The sequence below is a fragment of the Vicugna pacos genome, chromosome 31 (genome assembly GCF_048564905.1).
Source record: "Vicugna pacos chromosome 31, VicPac4, whole genome shotgun sequence".
Classification (NCBI taxonomy): Eukaryota; Metazoa; Chordata; class Mammalia; order Artiodactyla; family Camelidae; genus Vicugna; species Vicugna pacos.
This window is the reverse complement of record NC_133017.1, coordinates 24013605-24037545: the sequence shown is the minus strand read 5'-3', so window position 1 is coordinate 24037545 and position 23941 is coordinate 24013605. Positions and strand designations below refer to the sequence as shown.

General features: G+C 46.1%; 1 long non-coding RNA gene across 1 annotated transcript; it reads right to left on the bottom strand.

Annotated features, from left to right (window-relative positions):
• On the bottom strand, nt 1-23941 carry LOC140690745 (uncharacterized). The gene is made up of 4 exons (XR_012066024.1): nt 23804-23941; nt 12024-12144; nt 7413-7489; nt 1-676 (listed from the first exon to the last, which is right to left on the bottom strand). It is a non-coding gene; the product is annotated as an uncharacterized lncRNA (long non-coding RNA).

The window sequence follows — 23941 nt, the reverse complement described above, 5'->3', positions numbered from 1 at the left end:
TAAGAGCAGGGTGTCAGGGGCCAGCTCAGTTCCCAAAACTCACCCACAGGCACACGTTACAGGGCAGTTGCGGCTTGATTCTGCTTTCAGCAGCTGGCACTAGGAGCCCAGGGCAATCAGCGACACCACCAAGTGTCCTCAAGGTAAAGAACCAACCAGGGGCTCCAGGGGAAGAGGGGAAGCGTTCTCCTGCGTGGTCAGGGGACTGGCGGGGATGGCTCCCGGGCGTCCTCTTAAGGAGGCCAAGTTCATGGCCGAACTTCTGCAGTCCCCTGGCGTTCAGGACTGCGGGGCCAGCCGTCCCTGGAAGGAGGCAGAGGCCACAGCACCAAGAGGCATTCTCAGTCTTTCCTGGGTCTGCATCTTATCCAGGTTTCCTTCTCTTTCTATGAAGTGCTCTTCGGAGAAACGTTCCAAAGAAATTCCCGAGCGATGCTTTGATGAGACTCACCCTGGGGACCGTCAAAAGAACCAGCCTTCTGCAGACGCCACCAGAGCCAGCAGCGTGCATCTGGGTATCAGCCGTTCTTCAGCTGTTCTTTGTCGACTGTTCCTGTTACACTGAGAGAGGTGCAGACTCTGAATCCGGACTCAGCTCGGAGCTCCTGATCCTCCATCACCACTCGCCGTGGGTCCTTGGGCAGCCAACTGACCCTGCCTGGGCCAGTTTCCTCATCTGTGGAAGGGAATGGTACACAGAACATCCTTCACATGGCTCTTGCGAACCTTAGGGAGTTCCTACATAAAACTAGAAATCAGTGCCCAGACCATAATAACTACTACATTTTGTTTTATTAGAAATTTTTTTTCGGGTTTTACGATATTTTTCATGGGACAGCACAAACACATCTTGGTGCAGACTTATTTTCAACCTTGTACACTCTTAACTTTCTTGGGATAGAAGTTCCTCAAGGTAATCGAATTATTGTTCTTTAATGCGATTTGTTGGGAAGGGAGTCAGCAGAGAAGATAATCGACTTCGGAGACAGAAGACCTAAACTCTGCCATCATCAGCCCCGAGCCCCCAAATCCTCTGACACTCCAAGGCAAACACAGACCTCCTCCCCTGAGGGTGGTGGTCGGGCTGAAGGGGAGCAGCGTGTGTGGGGCACAGATCAAGGCTGGCACACCTCGTCCGCTCGTTGGAATGGCAACTGTTAATATCATGATGGCGAAACGACTGGGCACATGGGGAAAATCTTCACATTTATCCTTTTCCATGTCTTCCTTAAGCATCTCCTTCTTGAAGGAAGGGATGTCATTTATAACTTTGGATGATTTGATCTGGTGCCAAGAGCATTACCATGGTCCATGGTCATTTATCGGCGGGATTTTGGTGCATTGGTGAATAGTCTTTGGCAGCAATGCTAAAGTCCATAATTACAATGGGAGGTCTTTTTTTTTTTACTTGCAATCAAAAGCAGTTGAACATTGTTTTCTGCTTGCCTCTGACGGCGACAAGCCTGAATCACAATCATAAACAGGTTCTTAGCGTGTGTGTGGGAGGTGGCCCTGATGAGCACTGTTTTTTCTTGCCCATAAACATGATGCCCATTCCAGCCCCAAGACATTCTCTGAAAGTGGTTTCCCAAGACTGTGTGCACCGCAACATGCTATTTCTTTGTGCCGATGACTACACATGAACGGTTTTTATTTTTAAAAATGAGATAAAGGACTCTAAGTGCTAGAAAAGCAAGCCTTTTTTGTCCCAGATAATTTCCTTCAAAGGTCAAATCGAAATATAGTTATTGGAAAATAACTGTAGTTGACCGCGAGCAGCTCCCTAAGAAAGCAGTTTCTTTAGCGTATCTACATTGTAAGGTGGGTTTTTATTTTCCAAATATAATATGAGGATGGGTTGTTGAGAGCAAATCAAAGCATGAGTAAGTTCAATAACACGAATGCTGGCATTTGTTTTTAAAGATAATAAAACTCACCTTTCAAAAATGATGTAGGTTTTTGCCAGCTCATTATCTGCAGACTTTTCCATCTAATCTTTATTGAATGCCTATGTGCAGGCTGTCATCTATGAAAAAGTCTTACGAGGTAGCTGATTTATTTCCTTTTTATAGATGAAGAAACTGAACATGGAGGAGGAAACGAATCCCCCCCAAGTTCTCACAGTTATTCTGGGCCAAGCCAGCATTCGTGACCTGTCACCCTCCCTTCCTAAGGACCTCATGGACCTCTGGACCTGTGATGTGCAGCAGGGAAGGTAATATTACCAAGTCCAAGCTCATACTGCTTGACAGAATACAGGCCAATAAATCAAAGGATGAATTGTTGGGGCAAAGAATAGTGACTTATTTGGAAAGCCAGCAGACCGAGAAGATGGTGGACTAGTGTCCCAAAGAGCCATCTTGCCTGAGTTAGAATTCAGGCTTCTTTCACACTAAAAGGGGAGGGAGTAAAGTCAAACATTTCCTGGCTCCGGTCGGTCAGCCTCCAGAGGGGGGTGTGAATTTCCTCCTTCCTGTAGTCCTTCACAGGTGGGTGTGGTCAGGATGTTTCCTGTGAGCTAAACAAAGGTATTTTAGCTTAATGCTGGTTACCTGGGAGGCAGGGTCTAAGAGATGGGCTATTATGTATAATTTAAGCTTCTAGGCAACATTCCTTTAGTGATTAATTTGTAGCAAAAGCAATAGACTACGAAGATTAAAGTGAAAAAAAAACAGATCCCATGTGGAGTCAGATTTGTTCTTCCCTATTACAAAGACAACCAAACAGGGCTATTTAAACTTAACTATAGATCAATCAAAGTTAAATAAGTTAATCAAATTAAAAATTTCATCCCTCAATCGCACCAGCCCTCGGTCAAATGCTCAAAGCCCTCATGTAGCCGGTGGCCCTCGTGTTGAACGGCACAGAATATAGGACCGTAGCATGACTGCAGAAGGTGCTCTTGGATGTCACCGCTTCAGAAGCTCTCAGCCTCTCAACAGCTGCTGGAGAATCATTGGATGCCTCTCGGGGGGAGAAAAGGCACCAAAAGCTGGCCTCACGGGTGCTGGCTCTGTGGCTCTGTGACCTCAAATCCTTGCTCTTTTGCTAGCTTTCTGGTTCCTTCATGCAGATTTTTTGTCCAGGTTTTTTAGATCTCAGTGGGAGGATTGGACTAAACCCAATCAGATTTTCCAGCATTTCATTTTCCCTGCGGATCTGTCTGCAAACTTTCCTTTGCTCTAATCCACAGACTTTAATGTTGCCTGGTGTGAGCATATCCAAGCATGCCTGAAATTTAAAATAAATGTTGTTTATAAACCACGTCCAGTGATCCATTAGCCCCTTGCCATGTGTCCAGAAAACTCTATTATTTCCCACTGCCACCAGCCTCATTGGCCTCCACCCACACAGACATCCATGCAGACAGCAGCACGGCCAGGCCCTCCCCTGCATGCTCGCAGGACCCCCGTCTGCCCACCCTTTTCAGGCATCCCCAGGCGGTATCTCGTTTGAGCTCCCAACCAGGGTAGCAGGCACAGTCACCACTTAGCGTTGCCGTGCTGTCCCTGTGGGTCCAGGTCCCACTTGTCAACATCTCACAGTCCTGAAGCCACTAGCAGAGTCTGATCACTGCTGCTCACAGGTCTCATTGTGACGGTACCATTCTTTATGCCTCTTGATGCTGCCTGGGATCCAAATTCCAAGCAGCCAGTGCGAACATGTAATCCACACGACCTGGGGAGAATGGCCCGTTTCCCACCCCAGCTCTTTGCTGGAACTTGCCGTCTGGCTCCTAAGCACCAGTTCATCTTCTCAGACTTCCCCAAATTTCCAAAGACACAAAACAAACCCCCATCCTTGTCCGTGCATGGAAGTCGGTCCTAGTGTCTGGTAAGGAGGCGTGAGAAAGGTGCTTTCACACCGTCAGTAGGGAAGCCTCGTCGTCGGCCTGTCCAATCACCCTTCCGCCCTCGAAACACCTTTAAATGATTCACCCGGACATGTGCATTAGGTCTGTCTTTTATCCTGCTTCAAAGATTTTTATTCTACCTTTATTTTGACGCCAGCTGGTGTGCTGCAGTGCAGTTCCGGCTCTGATGACCTGGAGCTAGCACACACCCCACAAGGGAAGGTCATCATCTTCCACAAGACTGCCCCCAATTCGGATGCCAGCCACAAGCTCTGGGGGTCCCAGGTCACCCACAGTTCTGACCAACTGGCAGCAAGTTCAGGAGTCCCTATGACCCCCATCAGGTTTGGTAACTTCTTAGAACAATGCACAGAACTCAGGACAATACTATACATACAATTACAGTTTTATTTGAAAGGATACAACTCAGGACCATCCAAATGAAGAGACTCGGGTGAGGTCTCGGAGGGCCCCAAACTTGGAGCTTCCGTGCCCTTCCCTCCTGGAATCAGGTCGCATTACCCTCTTGGCACATCAGTGTGTCTATCAGCCAAATGACTCCCCTCTGGTTCAGGGTCCAGAGTTTTTACTGTGACTTCCTAGATACGGTTGATCGAATCATTGGCATGTGATTGAACTTGATCCCCATCTGCCTCTCCCTCTCCCCTCCCCAGAGGTCAGGCCAGCTCAGGGTCCCAACTCTCCCTCTCTGATCACGTGGTTGGTGTTTCTGGTGACCCATCCTGAACCTCTCCAGAGACCCACCACATTCACCTCATTAGCATGAGGGATCCAGGGGGCTCATGAATGATGAAGACATTTCTATCGCTCAGGAAGTTCCAAGGGTTTTAGAAACTCCATGCCAGGATCTTGGGACAAAGACTGGATGAAGTATTTACTGTATGACACCTTGATAGCTTATTCACAGTTACATGATGAGGTTCTTACTCACCAACACAGGGGTGTGAAAATCTTGCTTTACTACCCAAGAACAAATCTAAATACACTCTCCTCTTCTGTACGACTTCCCTGAAATCTGTCCAAGAGAAAAATTTAAATTGTTCAGCGACAATGGACTCTGTCTTTCACTTGAGAAAGGTAATACTGCTACCGCTGTCTCTTCTACCATGATGACAAATAATAATGATTGCTCTTGCTTTCTGGGTGGATGTGACACACTCCCCAAAGGCAGCGAATGTAAGAGAACCAGACTTCAGAAACCTGTTTCCAAAGTCTGCCCCTTGGGGTTGATTTCCACCGAAAGCAAACATTATACTGGCTGCACTTGGCACATCGGCGTGACTCGTGTGCTTAGATACTTAGATATACAAGAATGGTTGGAAAACCAGGTTTGCAAAACCCTTAGTGTCAGGCTTGAGTGAAAATGCAAACCTGAGTCAAACCCAGTTTACAATATGGAACCCAGCTGGTTGGCCTAAGGTTGGCAGTAAGGCTGGGAAATCTTTTTTTTTTTTAAATTTTAATTGAGAAAAGTTGGGGGAAGACACATGTTGCCTGGAACTCTGATTCTAACCAGAGGGGTCCTGGAAAACCCGGGGCTAGTTCCCGTCCTGAAGAGTTTGAAGAATATGGCAGAAGCCCTCCTCCATTAAGAATTAATACTGATAAGGTTAAAACGAAGTTACCAAGGGACCATTTTGGCCATGATCAAAAGACTGACTACATCTGCCAAGACAATGACATTTCCAAACACTTGACTTTTTGCAACATGCTTATGTGAGTTTTCAGTTTCCCATTTATGCACGACTGAGAGGGAAAGAAGGAGCCAAAGAGAAAGTAAAACACTTTTTCATTAACCAGGTGGAGGCTCGGCTGCATTCCCAGCACCCTGTACACGCCAGGAGTCAGAGTTTAAACTGCCGTGCAAAGGGGTGATGATGAGCAAAAAGTAAGAGTTGACCTTTTCCTGCTTTGCACCAAAAAGTGCCACGGGTTTTTCATCTCCTGAGCATACAGTCTACACAAGCATGCTCTGAATTAGATTGCGAGAGAGTGGCTGTTACTATGATGCCCCCCGTGAGAATGTCTATGCAGATTCAGTGAGAGTGTTTTTGAAGTGTGTTTTAGCTTTTGTGTTGTATGTGTGTGTGTGTCCCAAGTCTTGCAAATTCCATGAATACACAAAAACCAACCAACCAACCAACCAACAAAACAATGGAATAATAGCACGGCCTGCTTTACTCAGTGGATAAAAAGGGTAGAATCTGGGCTGAGAGACAAAGCCAAAAGTGGACCTTCATGGGCTCTTTGAATGCTGGGCTGGTGAATTAACGAACAGGACAATGGGGTTCGGTTGCCAACTGAAAACCCGGATGCAGAGGGCCCCGCCTTCCCTCCTTAGTTTTCCTACCTCCAACTCACTCCCTGAACCTCAAATATATTCCCAAGGGAAAAGAATGTACTTTGCAAAGATTCTAAATCAGTACTTCTGAGTGCTAACTTACCTTTCATTTATTAACTAAAAAAAAAAATCCATTGAGTGACTCTGGGCCAGAGCTTCTCAGCACAGGGGCAGCAGCCTCTGTTCTCCCAGCATCACAGTCCAGTAAAGAGGCAAAATAAACAGAGAGAACTTAAAAGTGATCACTGTGGTTCAAATAGGGATCGATGCTACCGGGCACAGTGGGACACAGAAATCACTGGCCACTGGTAGAAGTCATGAGACCTCAGCACACTTCACTAACATTCTTCTCAAAATCCATAATCTGCATCCCATTGTGAAGAAATATCAGACAAACCCAAACTGTGACACATGCTACAAAGTGCCTGGTTTTGAGCGTCAAGGTCTTAATTGTCCCAGAGTAAAGAGACTAAAGAGAGGTGGGAACCATGGGCACCATGTGATCCTGCACAGATTAAAGACTTCAGATTCTGCAAGGTCTAATATTGGTTCCCTCCTAAGAAAAACCAATCACTGCCCTTCAAATGGAACTTACCTATTTGCTAAAAACTTAGTTCAGTGCTTACCACACAGCAGGTAGGCAAAAATGATTTATTATATGGATGAATTAATGCTGATACCAAAAGCCAAGAAAATCGCCAACATCATTCAGATGCTTACTATCCTGGCTTGACCAAAATGAAAGTTCCTTACAATTAATATAATAAAACACAGGATTTCCTTCAAGAAAGCTCCCAAATTAATCTTATGATGGTCATTTTGCTCGTCTTCTTCAACAGTGATGTTTAAATAATTTATTGACATTGAAAGCACTTCTGTCTAAGAAAGGCATTTGGAAGTTGAAAGTGACAACCGAAGGAGAGACTCATGGGGAGCTTCAGACCAAAATTATAGCTCCCAATGTTGTGTTTGGACTTTCAAAATTTGGAATGCCATGTTTTGAATTTTTAAAGTTTAAAATTAATGCTTTTGTGCATGTGTGCTTTGGCATGGTATCCCCGGCTCCCCGGGACTTTGCTTCCGGGCAGGGGGCACAGCAAACACAGGCTCTGCATCCTTGGTGATGCTTCGCCATTGGCCTCCACCCCCTCCGCCCCCTCCCACCCTGTTCTGCCCCGCCCTGTTCTGGACGCTCACCTGGCTGCTCTGCACCATCCAGGATCCACTGCCTTTTGGCTTCCAGGTGAATCCTGCTCTCCATCAGGAAGCTGGCCCTCGAAAAAGAGAAGTTGGCGTGTTTATGTTCACTCCCAGTCTCACCGTGTGTGTCCAGGGTCCCCGAGACCCCCAGTTTCAGTGATTGCCTAGGACAAGTCACAGGACTCCGCAGATAGTCATGCGCACGCTTGTGATTTATTACATGAAAAGATAGCAAGCAAAATCATCAGAAGGAACGAGCACATGGAGCAGTGTCTGGAGGAAACCACAGTTCTCTCCCGCAAACTACGAGGCCTGTAGCTGAGTTTGTACCTTGAACCTCCTTCCCGTTCCCTTTCACAAAATCTCCACCGTTCCTGAGAGCACCCTTAGGCTTCGGCTTCTCCACCCTCTATTTGAAATGAAGTCAGCTCCTTTGGGAAGTGGTCAGGGGCTGTCTCTCCTCTCCAGGCACAATCCTGAGCCAGAGCTCTAAAGCTGGAGGTGGGGACAACGACAGGCTTCTCTCTGAGTGGCACCCCCACTCCAGAACCCGAGCGTTTGGTGACAGGTGGGGCAGAAGCCTGGGGTGCTCTCGGTCAACTGTCTCGATGTGAAACCGCTCCTCGTGAACTGGGGCAAGGGTAGCTGGGGTCCCAGTGTTTCTGGCGTGCCATGCCCAAGGCAGAGTCTGCACCCCACAAATGGGGGCTGGGTGGAAAATTGTAGCCCCATCTCCCAATGGCACTTCTCCAGGACTTAGTAATGGGTGAGAGGGAAGGACCACAAGGGACAATAGGAAACTCTTAGTTGTGATGATGATTATGTTGCTTGTGCTGATGATTTAATGGATGTACACGTGTCCAAACTTAACAAACATAGGTGGCCTGTGGTAGGTCCACTATACCCCTAGAAAATTTGTCACAATGGGAAAAAAGTAACTTGGAGGATGTATTTCCAATATAATAAAAAGTTAGGTGTAGGAAGAGCTCATACATACCAAACGCAGGCGGAAACGAGACCCTGTAATAGAGATGAATTCAGCCACGAACCCAGGCATTTTCCAGCTGCATCTCTTGGATGCAGAAGTGCGGGGTAAGGGCAGGAAGCCTGGAAGAGAGCTCAGCACCCACTCCACACTCCAGGCACACTTGTGGAGTAAATGTTCGCTGAGTGCATTGCCCCTGGAAAGTTACTTTCATACTCAGCTCACCCCTAGGGCCAGTTTCTCGGTCACATTACCACTCTCCCAACACCACGGTAATGAATATCCTTTGATCACAACAGGAAGTCATTGCGTTAGGATCAAGAGTCACTCAGCATATTTTCCTTACGTTGCCTTAGTCATAATAATGAAGGGTGCTGACCTGTTAATTACGTAGCCACACGGTGGTGGCAACTGCAGTTAATTCTTTAATGTCTTTGTTATCTGAAAATCTCAAACTGCATATGACAAGTCTTACGCCTCCTCCATGTATTCCCATTTTTAAGACGCTTTGAGAAGCGGGGGCTGATTTTAAGAGGAATTATGTCAGTTAATGATATTCCATGATGTGGCTCCTACTGTGTTCTTCAAATTCAACATGCTTGCACTTCCCTCAACCAGAGAAGTCTCCTCGTTCGTCCTGCCCACATCCCATTACAATAATAGCCATCATTTTACACCATTTCATGAACACCACGCACACCAGACACACTTCACATACGTCAGCAACAAACCTTACATCCACCCTCAACATAGCTATTAATTATTCACCCATTTTACAGATGTGAACGTTGATGGTCCTAGAGATTAAATAACTTGCCCAAAGTCTCCCAGCGTCTGATAAGTTTCTGTCAGATTCCCCAGACCTGTACATTCGGGCCATCTCTCTGTGCTGTTCAGATTCTTGTCTTTGCCTTTTTGCTCCTGCCATGTGCCCAGCCTGGACCAGTTTTGCTTCTCTTCCCTCCAGAGTCTCTCAAGTCCAGTCCTACCTTCAGCACAAACCCTCCCCTGACAGCCTTGGCCCCCAGCTCTTCCTAATACACCTTGACGAGTCCTTGTCGGCGAAGGAGAAAGAGGGTGAAGACAGAGCTGGGTGGAGAGAGGCAGAGCTGGGAATCGGAAGTAAGGCCGGTAGAGATGTCGGGAGGCGGAGCGCGGGAGGGTGAGGAGGCAAGCTTGAAAACAGAAATCAATTATTTTCCCTCCCTCCTTAAAAACTGTGCAGCCCCACCTGGCTTTTGAGGACAGGTAAGGACTACGAGAAGGCTGAGGAATGGAAGGGGTCTGGAAGATGCTCCCTCACCCAGAAATGGCAGCAGCATTCACCAGCGCCAGGACCCCGGCTTTGCCAGGCAGGAGTGAAGGGCAAGAGTCAATTTCCTTAGCCTCGTCCAGCCACAGAGTTCCTGATTCCTCTGTCAGTTCTGTTAATTAAACTAAAAATAACTCGCTATCAGTCCACCGTGACTCCAAGCCATGGTCTTTAGCTACGAGCACCCGATTTGGAGCAGCCACGAAACGCACGCTCCACTAAATTCAGATTTCAAAAGACAGAAGCCGACAGAGGGCTCCTGGGCCAGCTTGTGGAAGGAAAGTGTCCGCATCCTGTTGTTCCACTAGGTAGTAAAACGCTTGAGGAAAAGAATTGCCTGAAAAACACTTTTATTTTCTGGATTTGCAAAGGGGACCAGGAGAACTTTACAGGGATGATGGTAATGTTCAATGTTCTGATTGCAGTGGTGGGTACACAGGCATACACATTTGTCTAGTCACCTAATTGCACACATAAGGTACGTGCATCTTACTGCAGACGCATTCTACTGCAAAATGACTGACAGGGAAGAAGAAAGGAAGGAAAGGAAGAAGGAAAAGGGAAAAAAAGAAACATCTTCCCGCTCCTGTGAAGTTAAGCTCTGCTGAAGCGGAGACCCTGGTTTCCACTGGGCAGCGCTTCCACCAAGGAGCTCAGTGAGCAGGAGTCCAGGGGCCCTGCTGTGCGGTGGGGTAACTGACCCCAGCTGTTACGGGAGGCTTGGGCTGCCGCCACAAAGTGGGGGTGGGAAGAAGAGGTCTGGGGTTCAGGGGACTCAGCGGGGCTCTCTTGGTGTTTCTGTGCCCAGTGTGGTCGGCACACAAGAAATTGCGGCCAGTCTGGCCGCCCGAGGAAGCAGGCGCGGGGGACGTCAGGTGGGGCGGTGGGGCGGTGGGGTGCTGACGTGTCCGTTTCGACCTGTCAGTCACAAGGCTTCTTGTGAAGGAGCCGCCAGGCTTCCTAATCAGATTAGCTTGAGACTCACTTCCTTTTCAATGGACAAAGCGATGGAATGAGAAACCTATTAGAGCGAAAATCCTCAGCAGGACACTAGCAGACAGACTCCAACAACGCGTTAGAAGAATCATATGCCACGATCAAGTCAGCTTTATCCAAGGATGCAGGGATTTTTTTCAATATACACAAATCAATCAACGTGATACACCACATTAACGAACTGAAGAATAAAAACCATATGATAGTCTCAGTAGATGCAGAAAAGGCTTTTGATAAAATTCAACATCCATTTATGATCAAAACTCTCCAGAAAGTGGGCACAGACGGAACACACCTCAACATAATAAAGGCAGTAGATGACAAACCCACAGCTAACGTCATACGTAATGGGGAAAAGATGAAAGCATTTCCTCTGAGATCACGAACAAGACAAGACGCCCGCTCTCGCCACCTTTATTCAGCACTACAGGCTTGGGCTACGTGTCTCCCCCGCGCCCACCCTTACGCCTGCACCCTCTCCTGGCGGCGGGGCTGAGCTACCTTCCCCAGCCCGATCCACGCTCGTTACCTGCTTCGTACACGCAGGACAGGCTGCCTATAATGAGCACAGACTGCCGGGGAGGTTTTCATGAATGTTGACTCATTGTTTTAACGGGCCAGAGGGATTAAAACACATGGCAGAGGACTCGTGAGTTCTCACGCACCAAGAATGGAATAGCCCTGCAAGATCACTTGCTCCCACAAAGAGGTTGGCATAAAGACAGGGGCGGCGGCAGAGGGCCTCTCTCCTGGTGCCTTTTACTAGTCTAGGGTAAGCCTGCTCAGTGCTCTCTTTTCCAATCTCAACTCGCCATTCCTGTTCACCGCGGACCCACACAGTTCTTTCAAGCCAACAATTTTAATTATGTTTACACTCAATTAAGACCCCATCTGAGGGCTGGGTTTATCCAAGACATGGCCTGGATCCCCTCAAGGACTCTCCCCAGCCTCTCTCAGGCAAGAGGCAGCAAGGCAAAAGTGGCTTTACGACGTGAATTTACTTCACAGTCCCTTGAAGAATGTTATCCAGCGCTGTTTTAAAGTTTTATCTTTCAAAATGCCATTTTATTTTATTTTTTTCTTTTCTCTTTATATATACATATTTTTTTAATTGAAGTGCAGTCAGTTTACACTCTTCAAAATGCCATTTTAAATGGTGATAAGACACAGAGTAACTTATGGCACTTGCAAACTACACTGCTTGCCGATAAGCATTAGCATGGAGCCTTCCAAACTACATTATACGTTTCCAAACTACATTATATTTTTCACAAAGATGTCATAGGTGGAGTTTATCAAACAGAGAGAGTCTTACCTGTTTCCCTCCTAATGGCTCTAGGTGTGTTCTCTAGGGTTCTCTTTCTCATTTTTGTAATTCTGGAATATTCCTGTATATTTCATCCCATCGACGTATTAAAGATGAAATCGACAACAGGCTACCAAACCGAAAAAAAGATGAATGAGAAGCTGTAAAGTCAGGCAGGTTCACTGAAAAAAAAAATTACCCAAGTGGAAACTCTGGGCAACAGAATAGCAAAGCATGAAATTGCAATAAAGCGACTCTCTTTTATGTCATTTTATCATTTAGTGACTGATTTCAGAGAGCATTTGGTAAAATGTTCAACAGCCGGTCCCCTGAGTGGAATAAAAGCCTTGGTTTGAGCAGCAAAGGTTACTTTACAAAGCTGTTTGAGTGGAAGATGTAGGGACGTGATTGTACAAGAAATAATGAAAGAGAGAGAGAAAGGGAGGAAGAAAAAAAGGAGGAAAAAAGAGAAAAGAAAAGGAAGAGAAACTATACAGTATGTGGAGAAAAAGCCAAAACGTTGAACAATAGGCTATTTCTTACTTGATAAACTATTTTAATAAAGACATAAGGAGAAATTGGTATGACCACATTGAATAGTTACTGTGTCTTTAAACTCAGAAGACGTTGTCAAAACTAGATACTGCCTGTAAGACATGATCCAGAAAGAATAATGTGACATTTTCAAAATATTTTTAGAATAATTTCTCTTCTTTCTAAAGAAAACTGAAAAACTAGATGACAAGAGTTTTATTTCCCTAAGGCGTTTTCTCAGTCTTTGTCTATGATGTCAAAGAATAATCCATATATAGATTACATAGCCCTTCTTTCTTTATTATGCACTTCACAGTGGCCAAGCGAATTTCACGGATAACACAGCTTTTACCGCCAGGAATCTGGGTAATCAGAGACCTTCCAAGTGGTGTGGGGTAGAAAGGATTGCCTTAGAAAATTGTAATTTTCTACAGAAATAAGAAATGGTGCCTGTTACCAAGTATTGAGAGGAAAAAAACAAAGTGAAGAACCTGGCTTCCCTCCCATCTTGTCATTAAAGTTTTACTCTTTTGGTTTAGAGATTCTCTGCTTGGCAGCCCTAGCATCCCAGTTGCTTGGTGAAACCCACTGGGCATTCCTACCAACAATGCTCAAAGAACTTTTACCTCCCTACACGTGAAGAAGGAGAGGTGAATAATCTGGAGCTACGGATTTGCAGGCTGGGAGCAAGGATGGATCCCCGAAAGTCAACATGGTAGAGACTATTGAGATGATGGATTATGTGGCCTGATCAGGATAGAAAATCCCAAAGTCAGGTGACAGAAAGGAAATTCAGGAGTTGAGGCTCATGAGGCTTGTCAGATACACGTCCTGGTGTGGTGGGAGCAGGCTGGAGAGATGCACGTGGCCTGTGAATGGAAGGCCTGTCGGCATATGCAGGTCCGGGGCTTTATCCTTGCCTCAGAAGACATTCTGATGTCCCCACCAAGGTAAGAGTGCATAAAAGGCATGGGACCTGCTCAAGCTCCCCAGGGGCAGGGCACGGTTAACCCCATGAACTGAGTTACAGAGGGGCACTGGAAAGTGAAAAGCATGCTGTGTCTTGGGCTTACAAAATAGGCAGGTCACGGCTTCGGGGACTTCCATATGCGGGTCATGGGGCAAGAGGCCAGAGGGGCATGGAAGACACCCCACTGAGAAAAGGCGCCAAGAGACTCTTTCTGGGAAGAGGGAACCAGCGAAGAGGTGGTGTCCGTTAAGAAGGAGGTGTTAACAGAGCTTCTTGGGCCAGCAAGCATCAGTATGCTGCCCAGGAGGAAGGGATGGGGCTCTGAGAATTGAGTGGGCCTTTGGAGGAACACATGACAGCACAGAGAACCTCTGTTCCACCATCCAGGTTTAGAGCCAATGCAGAACCAACAACTGGCCACCTGTTCAAACACAGATCACTGCGTTTCTAACTCAACAGATCTGGGATGAACTCAAGAATTAGCATGCAAACACCTCCCAGATAACTGAAGTTGTTGGGCTGTGGACCAGGTCTGAGAACTGCTGGTGTGAAAGCAGGCTGCTTATCACTTAGTTTGGTGGCAAAGGTGCTTGCTCATCTTCTGCCTAGGGACCATATTATCTTACTTCCAACACTGCGGTGCACAGCTTTTAGTAGCATATAGCTTTACATCGAAATTGGAGATTAACTAAAGACCGCAGAAACACACACACGATGGGTTCCAGGCTGCATATGCAGTCGTGGGCCCATGAGCTCAAGACGAACAGCGCTGCTCCCTGGGGGCCGTGCCCAGGAGAGGGCAACGCAGGCCTTTGCAGGCACACAGGACAGCCCGTCGGGTGCTGAGCCAAGGACAGGACTGGCCGAAGCGATGACTGCCTCCTGCACTGCGAGCCCCTCCATTTGTAAGGCAGTAATTGCAGGCACACGAGGGAAATGAGGCGGGGAAAAGCGCCTCGCCCCGGCGGCGCTGCTGGAATCACGGATGCCTGGAAACAGCAAGCCGGGCGCTGCCCCGGGCCCGTCAGCACAGCCGCGCTCGGGGCGACAAAAGGCAGAGCGTCCGCCCGGCTTCGGCCTCGGCGGGCGTGGGGGCCGGTTACAAGCGGCGACCGTCGTGACAGCTGTGGGAGCCCCTGGTTTACACGTGCGGTGTGTGCGTGTGTGTGACGTGGGGCAGGGAGCAGACTCTGGGGAGGGCATTCTCCTTCTCTCCACGGGGGAAAAAAACTGAATGAAGAAACTTGGCAATGGACCATCTGGGGAAGCTAAACTCCAGCTTTCAGAACCGGCGCCATCTCTCCAAAGCTACATGGGGACCACATCGCACCCTTGCCTTGCCTCTCCCGTGTGCTAAGGCCACGCGGAAACGTGGGCTGCGCCGAGACACCGCCAGCGTCCTCCCGCTGCGCAGACAGTGGGCTCTGTCTCTTCTCTGCCACGCCAGCCCCCCTGCCCCTTCGTGCCTGAGGTTTAACCTGTGAGCAAAAGCATCCCCTTCCGCCGGTCCCGCTGGTGAGTGAATACACCCCCTTTGATTTTCTTTTTCACAATTCGAGGCCACCCTCCTCAAAAGAGAGTCGCCAGCTGACCCACCCCCAGATTCTCACAGTCTCTTCACAATCTTCCCGGATTCACTTTACCCTCCGCTCTTGCACCCCTGACTCTCAAGCTGGCTGCGGCAGTTTCCCTCCCTTCACCACAGGCTGTCTTTTCCTGAATCATGCAGTTCTGCCCCAAACATCTCACCAGTGACCTGAAGTCACGTCCCTCCCAGGCCTGACCCCGTTCCCTTTGACCAGCATGGAAACACCGTGTCCTCTGGGGACGCAGGCTGCTTGGACTGCACTGTGGCCACGCTTCCCAAGTGCTGGTTCCCAGGAGGAACACACAGGGCCTCCCGGACCCCAGGGACCAATGACAGTAGCTCTCACAGCTCATCATTCTGGCCTTTTCCACTCTCTGTCTTGTTACAGAATCCAGCTGTGCTTTTTTTTTTCATCCGCTGAGCCCACTTCTGCAAGTTCCTTGTGGGAAAGGCCAGAGTGTTTGAAAAGGGGGTGGGAACACGGCGCTGGTGTGTCTGAGCCAGCTGCCACCCAAAGGCTCAAACGTAGGCACTTCAATAGCGAGGGAGGCTCAGTGATAAGCCAAGGAGAAACAGCGTAGACCGGGACACAAGCTAAATGGAATAGTAGGGTCAGTTTTTTTTAACTCAATTCAGCCCAACAAAAGTAGAAAAAGGATGTCCTTGGAGTGTCCCTCTTTGTCATTCAACTCCTATTACTTTCCTTTTATGACACGAAGGATGGGTTGTCACAAAACAAAGGAGGAAAGAAGAAAAGGGGAAAAATGTTGAGCAGCTCTGTTCCACTGCAGTTAACATTTAAAGCACATTTTGACTCAGTTCTCACAGTGTTGTCTTCTGTGATGGAGATATTAATAAACTCATTTTACAAATGAGGAAACAACAGCTCAAAGAGATTCAGCGACTTATTCAACAGGCTACCACTAGTACTAGATAGACTGGAGGCTAGAACGCAAGTTGATCTAGCTTCCAAAGAGGCATATCGGATTCAGAGTTATAATTAATTCATCCAAGGAGTATAAAGTCCAAGCCTTGAGCCCCAAACTGTGACAAGCACCCTGGGCCTAGAGAAAACATCTCATGTATGCCTACGAGGAGATAAGACCATGAAACACGAATGAATCAGCAAGAGCTGCAAGCTGGTATATAATTACGTGCTGAATTACAAGGCACTTAGTAAAGGACTTTGAGACTTCAAGAGAGAGGAACGTTAATGAAAACTGGTATATCCTTGGATTCAAGGTGATCATCAAAAATGTGTTAAGATTTTATCAACAAAAGTAAAAAGGAGGAGTTTCTGGTTCCAGACAAGATAGAGTAAGCACATTCTACCCTATTCCTCCTGCTAGTTAAAACCAAAAGTGCTGGTTAAAATGCATAAAGCGACTATCAAGGGACTGAAAGCAGAAGAGATTGGCTGGAACCTCAGGACCCCAGGGGCCAGCTGAAGATGAGTTCCTTGGGAATCTGGGCCTTTCGCTTCTATATTGGTCCAGGCTTGGTCTTGAAACCCGGAGTCACCCATGGGCACAGGCGAAAGAAATTTGTCAATTAGAAATGAATAAATGATCCCCAAGGAAAACCTACTATCTCCAGCCAAATGCTGGGAACAGGGCAGCCCTGTAGGGTGAAACCACATAGACTATATCTCCTTCACTCAAGGCAGACACCGTGAAGGAAGTCACACCCTTTGCCACCTGCCCTGGGCCTGTGGAGACTCTGGGGGTGTAGTGTCAACCGTCTCTGCCCCTCTACTAACATAAGCAAAGACAGCATCCCCCATCCTCACCAGTAGGTGTGGTAGCAATGGTGGAAGGGGGCTCTATTGGCTGTCCCTGTCTGACACTAAGTGAACATGGGTGCATCCGCCATACACACCTGACACATCAGCCACAGGGACCGTCGGAGAGGAGTCATGCTGACAGTCTCCTCGCTATACCAAGGGAACACAGCAGAGTTGGTGGTCCTCAACCTCTCCCACCAGGCACAGTGGCCACAGAGATTGTTAAGTGGGTTACGGTCAAATAACCTTGTTTTCTGATGAACAACAGTAAAATTGTGGTAGAGTCAGTGGGGGAAGGGAGGACTAAAGGAAGCAAATTTTAATCTGGGTATACAAAGTCCTGCGGATACCCTTGAGTAGCCCATGTGTGAAAGGCAATATTTAAGAAGATTTTATCATAAGGAAGGTGGTGGTAAGTTTCTATATTCCATTGAAAGTGCTTAAATATTGATACTGGAAAACTGTAATATATTAAGATGAATTTTAAATGTCTATAGTATACACACACACTAAATAAAGATAAATAGTCAAAACTATTGCTGAATTATAATGAAATACTAGAAAAATGCTGAGGTAGTCCATAGAAAGTCAGGAAAAGGTAAACAACATAATGAAAAACAGAAAGAGCAAACAGAAAACAAATAATAAGATGGACATCCTAAATTCTAGGACAGCCTAAATCCTAGCATAGCAATAATCACATTAAATGTAAATGGCAAACAACCCAATCAGAAGATAGAGATTATCAGAATGGATTTTTTTTAAACTTGAGCTACCTATATGCTCTCTGCAGGAAAATCACTTCAAATATAATTATACAGTATGTTTAAAGTAAATGGATGGAGAACATCTACCAAGAAACTATGAGTGTCTATACTAATGTCAGACCAAGTAGTCTTTGGAGCAGAGAAAATTGCCAAGAATAATATGAAGAGACAAATCCACAATTATGACTGTGGTCTTCAACACCACTCTCTCAATAATGGATCAATACCTACAGAGAAAATCAGCAAGGCTGTATAAAAACTGAATAACGCCATCAATCAATGGAATCTAATTAACATTTATGAAACTCTTCACCTAACATTAGCAGAATATACATTCTTTCTAAGCACATATGGAACAGTTACTTAAATAGACTATATTCTGATCTATGAAACAAAACTTAACTCATTTATGTTCTCTGACTATAACAGAATTGAACTAGAAATAAATAGCCAAAAGATAATAGGAAAACCTCTAAGCTTTGGAAATTAAATGACATATTCCTTAAATAATCCATGGTTCAAAAAGAAAGTCCCAAAGGAAATTGGAAAATACATTGAACCAAATGAAAACAAAATTACAACATGGAAAGTCTTTGGAACACAACCAAAGCAGTATACACTGGGAAGTTTATAGCACTAACGACCTCTGTTAGAAGAAAAGAAACTTCACAAGTTACAATCTAAGCTTTGACTTCAAGAAACCATAAAAAGAACAAAAGAAACCCAAAGCAAGCAGAAGGAATTAACTCATAAAAATAAGAGCAGGAATCAATGAAATTGAAAACAGAAAGGTAATAGATAAGATCCGCTCAGAAAGCTGATTTTGTGAAGTAATCAGCAACATTAAAATGCCCCCAGCAAGACTAGCGAAGAAACAAAAAAGTACACCCCCAGATTACCAATATCAGGAATGGAAAGGAGCATTACTACAGATGCCACAGACATTCAAAACATAAAAAACGAATCCTATGAACAGCTCTACAAACATAAACTGATCAACTTAGATGAGAGACCAATTCCTCAAAACAAAAACAAAAACTTGCCTGAGATTAAAAAGTAAGAATGGTCTCATAACTGTTAAAGAAATTGATTTAGAAATTTAAAAAGAAGGAATCAGCAGGCTGAAAGAGGAGTTTCACTGGTGAGTTCTTCCAAACAGTTTAATAGCAATAGTAATGGTAATAATAATAATAATAATAAACAATAAATGCATGTTTAAAATTTTGAGAAATCCAAATGAGGCCTGCAGTTTAGTTAATAGTATATCAATGTAATTTTTCCATTTTAATAATTGATGATTGCTCTCTGGTTATGTGAGATATAATTGGGGAAAGCTAGTACTTTTGGAACTTCTTGCAAATCTAAAATTATTTTAAAATAAAAAAAAAACTGAGTGAAAAAAATTAAAGTGCAAGATGAGGTGAGCAACAAGAACAAAGGCATTAATGACACCAGCCGTCAAATAATCTATGAAGTTGCGGACAAAGTTCTAAGTACCAGAGGTAGAGCAGCTCTCAGGGCCCACATTCTAGTGGACAAAACTGACCAATAAAACAGCAGTATCCTTTCATCGTGACCACTGACACGAAGGAATAAGCAGGAGATGTGACTCATGTGACAGAAAAGGCGGGAAGGGATGGTCCTGGGGAAAGCCTCTGAGAGGTGATCTCAGGTGAGAGAGAAGCACCTGTTTGAAGAGCAGAGGGAACAAGAGACAAAGGCCTGGGAAAGGGCTTTTCAAGTTTGAGGAAGAGAAAAGAAGGATGTGATTGGTTCCTGGTGAGAAAGGACACAAGTGGCCCGAGACAGGGTCAGACGGTTGGCAGGATCCAAATTTTCCAGAGCTTTTTAGACCTTGGGAAGGTGTTTAGATTTTCATTCTAGAGTGGTGGGGGAAAATGGCAAAAGAGGAGAGAAGTGGAAGCGTATTTGATAGGAGAGTGGCATGATCTGATTCGTATTTTGATAAACATATTTCCTTTTAGGAGAACGGATTGGAGAAAGACTAGCATGAAAGGAGATAAATCTGCCAGGAAGCTCTGTGGTTGGGCAAGGGAGAGCTGGTAATAATGGCGATGGAGAGATGTAAATGAATTCAAGGTCTATTTCTTTTCTTTTTTTTTAACACTTTTTTTTGATTTATAATCATTTTACAATGTTGTGTCAAATTCCAGTGTTCAGCACAATTTTTCAGTCATTCATGGGCATATACACACTCATTGTCACATTTTTTTCTCTGCAAGTTATCATAACATTTTGTATATATTTCCCGGTGCTATACAGTGTAATCTTGTTTATCTATTCTACAATTTTGAAATCCCAGTCTATCCCTTCCCACCCTCCACCCCCCTGGTAACCACAGGTCTGTATTCTCTGTCCGTGAGTCTATTTCTGTCCTGTATTTATGCTTTGTTTTTGTTTGTTTGTTTTTGTTTTTGTTTTTGTTTTTTAGATTCCACATATGAGCGATCTCATATGGTATTTTTCTTTCTCTTTCTGGCTTACTTCACTTAGAATGACATTCTCCAGGAGCATCCATGTTGCTGCCAATGGCATTATGTTGTCGGTTTTTATGGCTGAATAGAATTCCATTGTATAAATATACCACATCTTCTTTATCCAGTCACCTGTTGATGGACATTTAGGCTGTTTCCATGTTTTGGCTATTGTAAATAGTGCTGCTATGAACATTGGGGTGCAGGTGTCATCCTGAAGTAGGGTTCCTTCTGGATATATGCCCAGGAGTGGGATTCCTGGGTCATAAGGTAAGTCTATTCCTAGTCTTTTGAGGAATCTCCACACTGTTTTCCATAGTGGCTGCACCAAACTGCATTCCCACCAGCAGTGTAGGAGGGTTCCCCTTTCTCCACAGCCTCTCCAGCATTTGTCATTTGTGGATTTTTGAATGTCAAGGTCTATTTCTGAGATAAGCCTGAGGACTCAATGATGAGGATTATGAGAGGAGAGGGGTTAATGGTGCATCCACTTCACAGTGAGAAGCTAAACTGTCAGACTCAAAGGGTGTAGGATCAGAGGGAAATTTTAGGCTACAAGAAAAAATACGAAATAAAATGCTCTCAGAGTCTGAGAAAGCAAACCTAGTAGGGGAAACACTGTTGGGCAATGGTAAGTGCAGATATAGACCAGGAAGACAACTGGCCACTGCAGTGTCCAGACCTACCAAAATTAGGGCTAGCTTTCTCTTCTGCTCCAGACTTTGCTTTCTTGTAATTGTAGGTAAACAAATTTCATGACACCAAGAAGCAGAAGTTAATCAAGAAAAGTTATGGGTACTTTACTATCTACTCAGTACAATGCTAAGGGATACTGAGGCATTGCTCTCTACTTACCGCCCTGCTCCATCAGAGCCTTGATCAAGTCCAAACCATATGGAACTCCAAGCTGGCACGACTGACTTGGATGGAGGGCAAACACTGAGGGGCTGGCCGTGGCCCAAAGCCTGAAAACAAGAACTCTTAGGGTGACCTGGCAACTGTTTTGAAGTGCTGTTGGCCTTCCCAACATCAGCTTCCCCCATCCGGCATCATTTCTCCTTCTCATCAGTTTCCCTGTCATGTCATGAATTTCCCCTTCCCATCATCAGTTTCCCCTTCCCAACATCAATTTTCCCTTTTCCAATATCAATTTCCTCTTCTCATCATCAGTTTCCCATTCCCATCATCAATTTCCTCTTCCCATCATCAATTTCCCCTTCCCATCATCAATTTCTTCTTCCCATCATCAATTTCCCCTTCCCAACATCAATTTTCCCTTTTCCAATATCAATTTCCTCTTCCCATATAATCAATTTCCCCTCCCTGACATCATTATCCCCCTTTCCAATATCAGCTTTTCCTTCTTCCTTCCTGACAGAGACTCAGTTCTCCGTAGGAGCACTTTTCTCTCCCACATTCGTGCTCTGCGGGGAGCATGGTCCTGTCCTCAACCACAAACCATTTGTTTCTGGAGCCAGGAAACCTGCTCCATTTCTGTACGTAGGGTCACTCCACCCCTGTCTCAGTGACCCCTCTCTCAAGGTCCCGAGTCAGACACTACTTTAGTTATTTTAATTTCCACATTCCACCCCAGCAGTGTGGGCTTGTGTGTGTCCTGAACAGGCGGCTTCTGACTGACCCCTCTCAAGTACCTCTCCTCTCTGAAATCTTGGTGCCTGTGTCCCCGACCCTCCTCCATCTCTGCCTCTTCCCACAGTGCTCCGTACCGGAAGGGGTGGTTTTACCCCTTTCCTGTGATAATCCCCAGGGTTCAGCTGATCATGCTTCACTGCCTCCCTTCCCAGTGAGTATGGTGTCGTGGACACGCCTGTGTTTCAAAGCAAACATGCCCGAGTTCAAATCTCTGGTTCCCCACTTACTCTGTACCTTGGGGACAACCTCTAGCTTCTCTTCTCAATGGTAAGTTGGGTTCACTGTTAGCCCCAGTATTCCTTTGAGAACGAAGTGAATTAATGTACGGTGTAGACAGCTGGAAGTGAGTAGGTCACTCGTCCAGCTTTTCCACCTACTCCTTTGAACACGGAACCTTCAAGATCGAGTGTCCCCATCCCAGGAGGGACTCTGATGCTGAAAAGCCAGTCAGGACACACACTCGTGGATGGATGCAGAGTCTGGTTTTCCACACGTCTCAACAGGTGCACAGTCACATGCTCACACCCACTCAGAGGACCGCCTATCAGTAGGGCAACCACAGGACGTGATGTTGAAACCGGGATGCCTTTGAGAGGGAAGGAAGAATTGTTGGTTATTATCCTAGGCTGACAGGCACCAGCCAGGACTGTAGAGATGAACCAGGTGTGAGTCAGCCCCAGCTTTTAGGAACCATCCTAACCAAGTCTATCTGTCAGCCCCAGCCTTCCTCTCCTCCTGGCAAAGGCCCACTTGCGTCCCAGCTCTGGGAGACTAGAGCTGTGCTCTCCACGTGAGACGCTCACGTCTGCACGGCCGAGGCCGTCAGCACCTGTGCAAAGAGCAGCAGTTTCCAAATCCACCAAGTCGATGAACAAACAGCGCGCACTGGATAAGAAAACAAAATGAGACCACAAGGCCAGCAAGTCGGACCACTCCTGACTCCGCCAGCTGCCATCCTGGGCCCCTTCCAGGTAGAGAGGGCCCCCTTCCCTCCTTACATCACTGCAGGATGAGAGTAATGAGGTGTGGGAATCATTAGCCGACGACTCCCTGCCCCCGAGGGGTGACGGGGTAACAGCAGAGCAACAAAGCCCGAGAGAATTTCGAAACGTCGGTGGCTTTATAGCCTCCCAAGGCAGAACGAGCGATGCCAGAACCAGCCCGTGGAGCTGGTGCCTAGAATGAGCCAGCTCTCTCATGCTGGTGCCAACGGTGCGAGAGCTTCACTCTTCAGGAGAGCCTGCTGCTGTCCAATCCGGAGGAAAGGTAACTAGTAATAGAGAGGAAAGTCGACCGGTCGTGAGAACATCCTCCTCCTCCGTCCGTTTTGCCATGCTCTCCGCTAACGACAGCTCCCACTCCTCCCGTGGTCAGGCTCCACGGACGCTCCATTTCACAGCACCCTCCTTCTCACCCTCAGGCAGACTCGTGAGGATGCAGGTGCCCACTGCCCAGAGGGCAGCCAGCGCCAGCAGCTCCCAACCACGGCCCCATCACCATTCTTACAAAATAAGGGTGTAACTGGGAGCAGGGAAGGATAAAGCAGGAGTTCAGGATTCGCAGATGCAAACTACTGTACATAAAATAGATAAACAACAAGGTCCTAATTTGACACAAGATTGTAAAATGACTATAACTCAATAAAAAAAGTTAAAAAAAAAGAAATCATCAGTGTATCCACGTTCTTAGTAAAGGATGCTAAGCATTATTTGTTAAATTGCAGATAATGAGTTATGTTTAAAAATCAATCATTAAACTTCTAACAATTATTTAAGCAACAACAAGGTCCTACTATATAGCACAGGAAACGATATTCAAAATCTTGAAATAACTTGTAATGAAAAAGAATGTATGTATAACTGAATCACTTTGCTGTACACCAGAAACCAACACAACATTGTAAATCAACTATCCTTCAATTTTTAAAAATGTAAGTAGTTTTTCACATCTACGAATCCACAGACAGCGTCACTTCAGATGAGGCTGAGCAGTTACCCACCTTATGTAGACCATGCGTGCTGTGACCCAGTTGCAAAAATCCTAAGGGAGGCATTTGGGAAAACACTCAGGCATACGGAGGGGGCGTGGGCATGGTTCTTCCCGCAGGTGATGCTCTGTCAAGCAAAGCTAAGGTGCC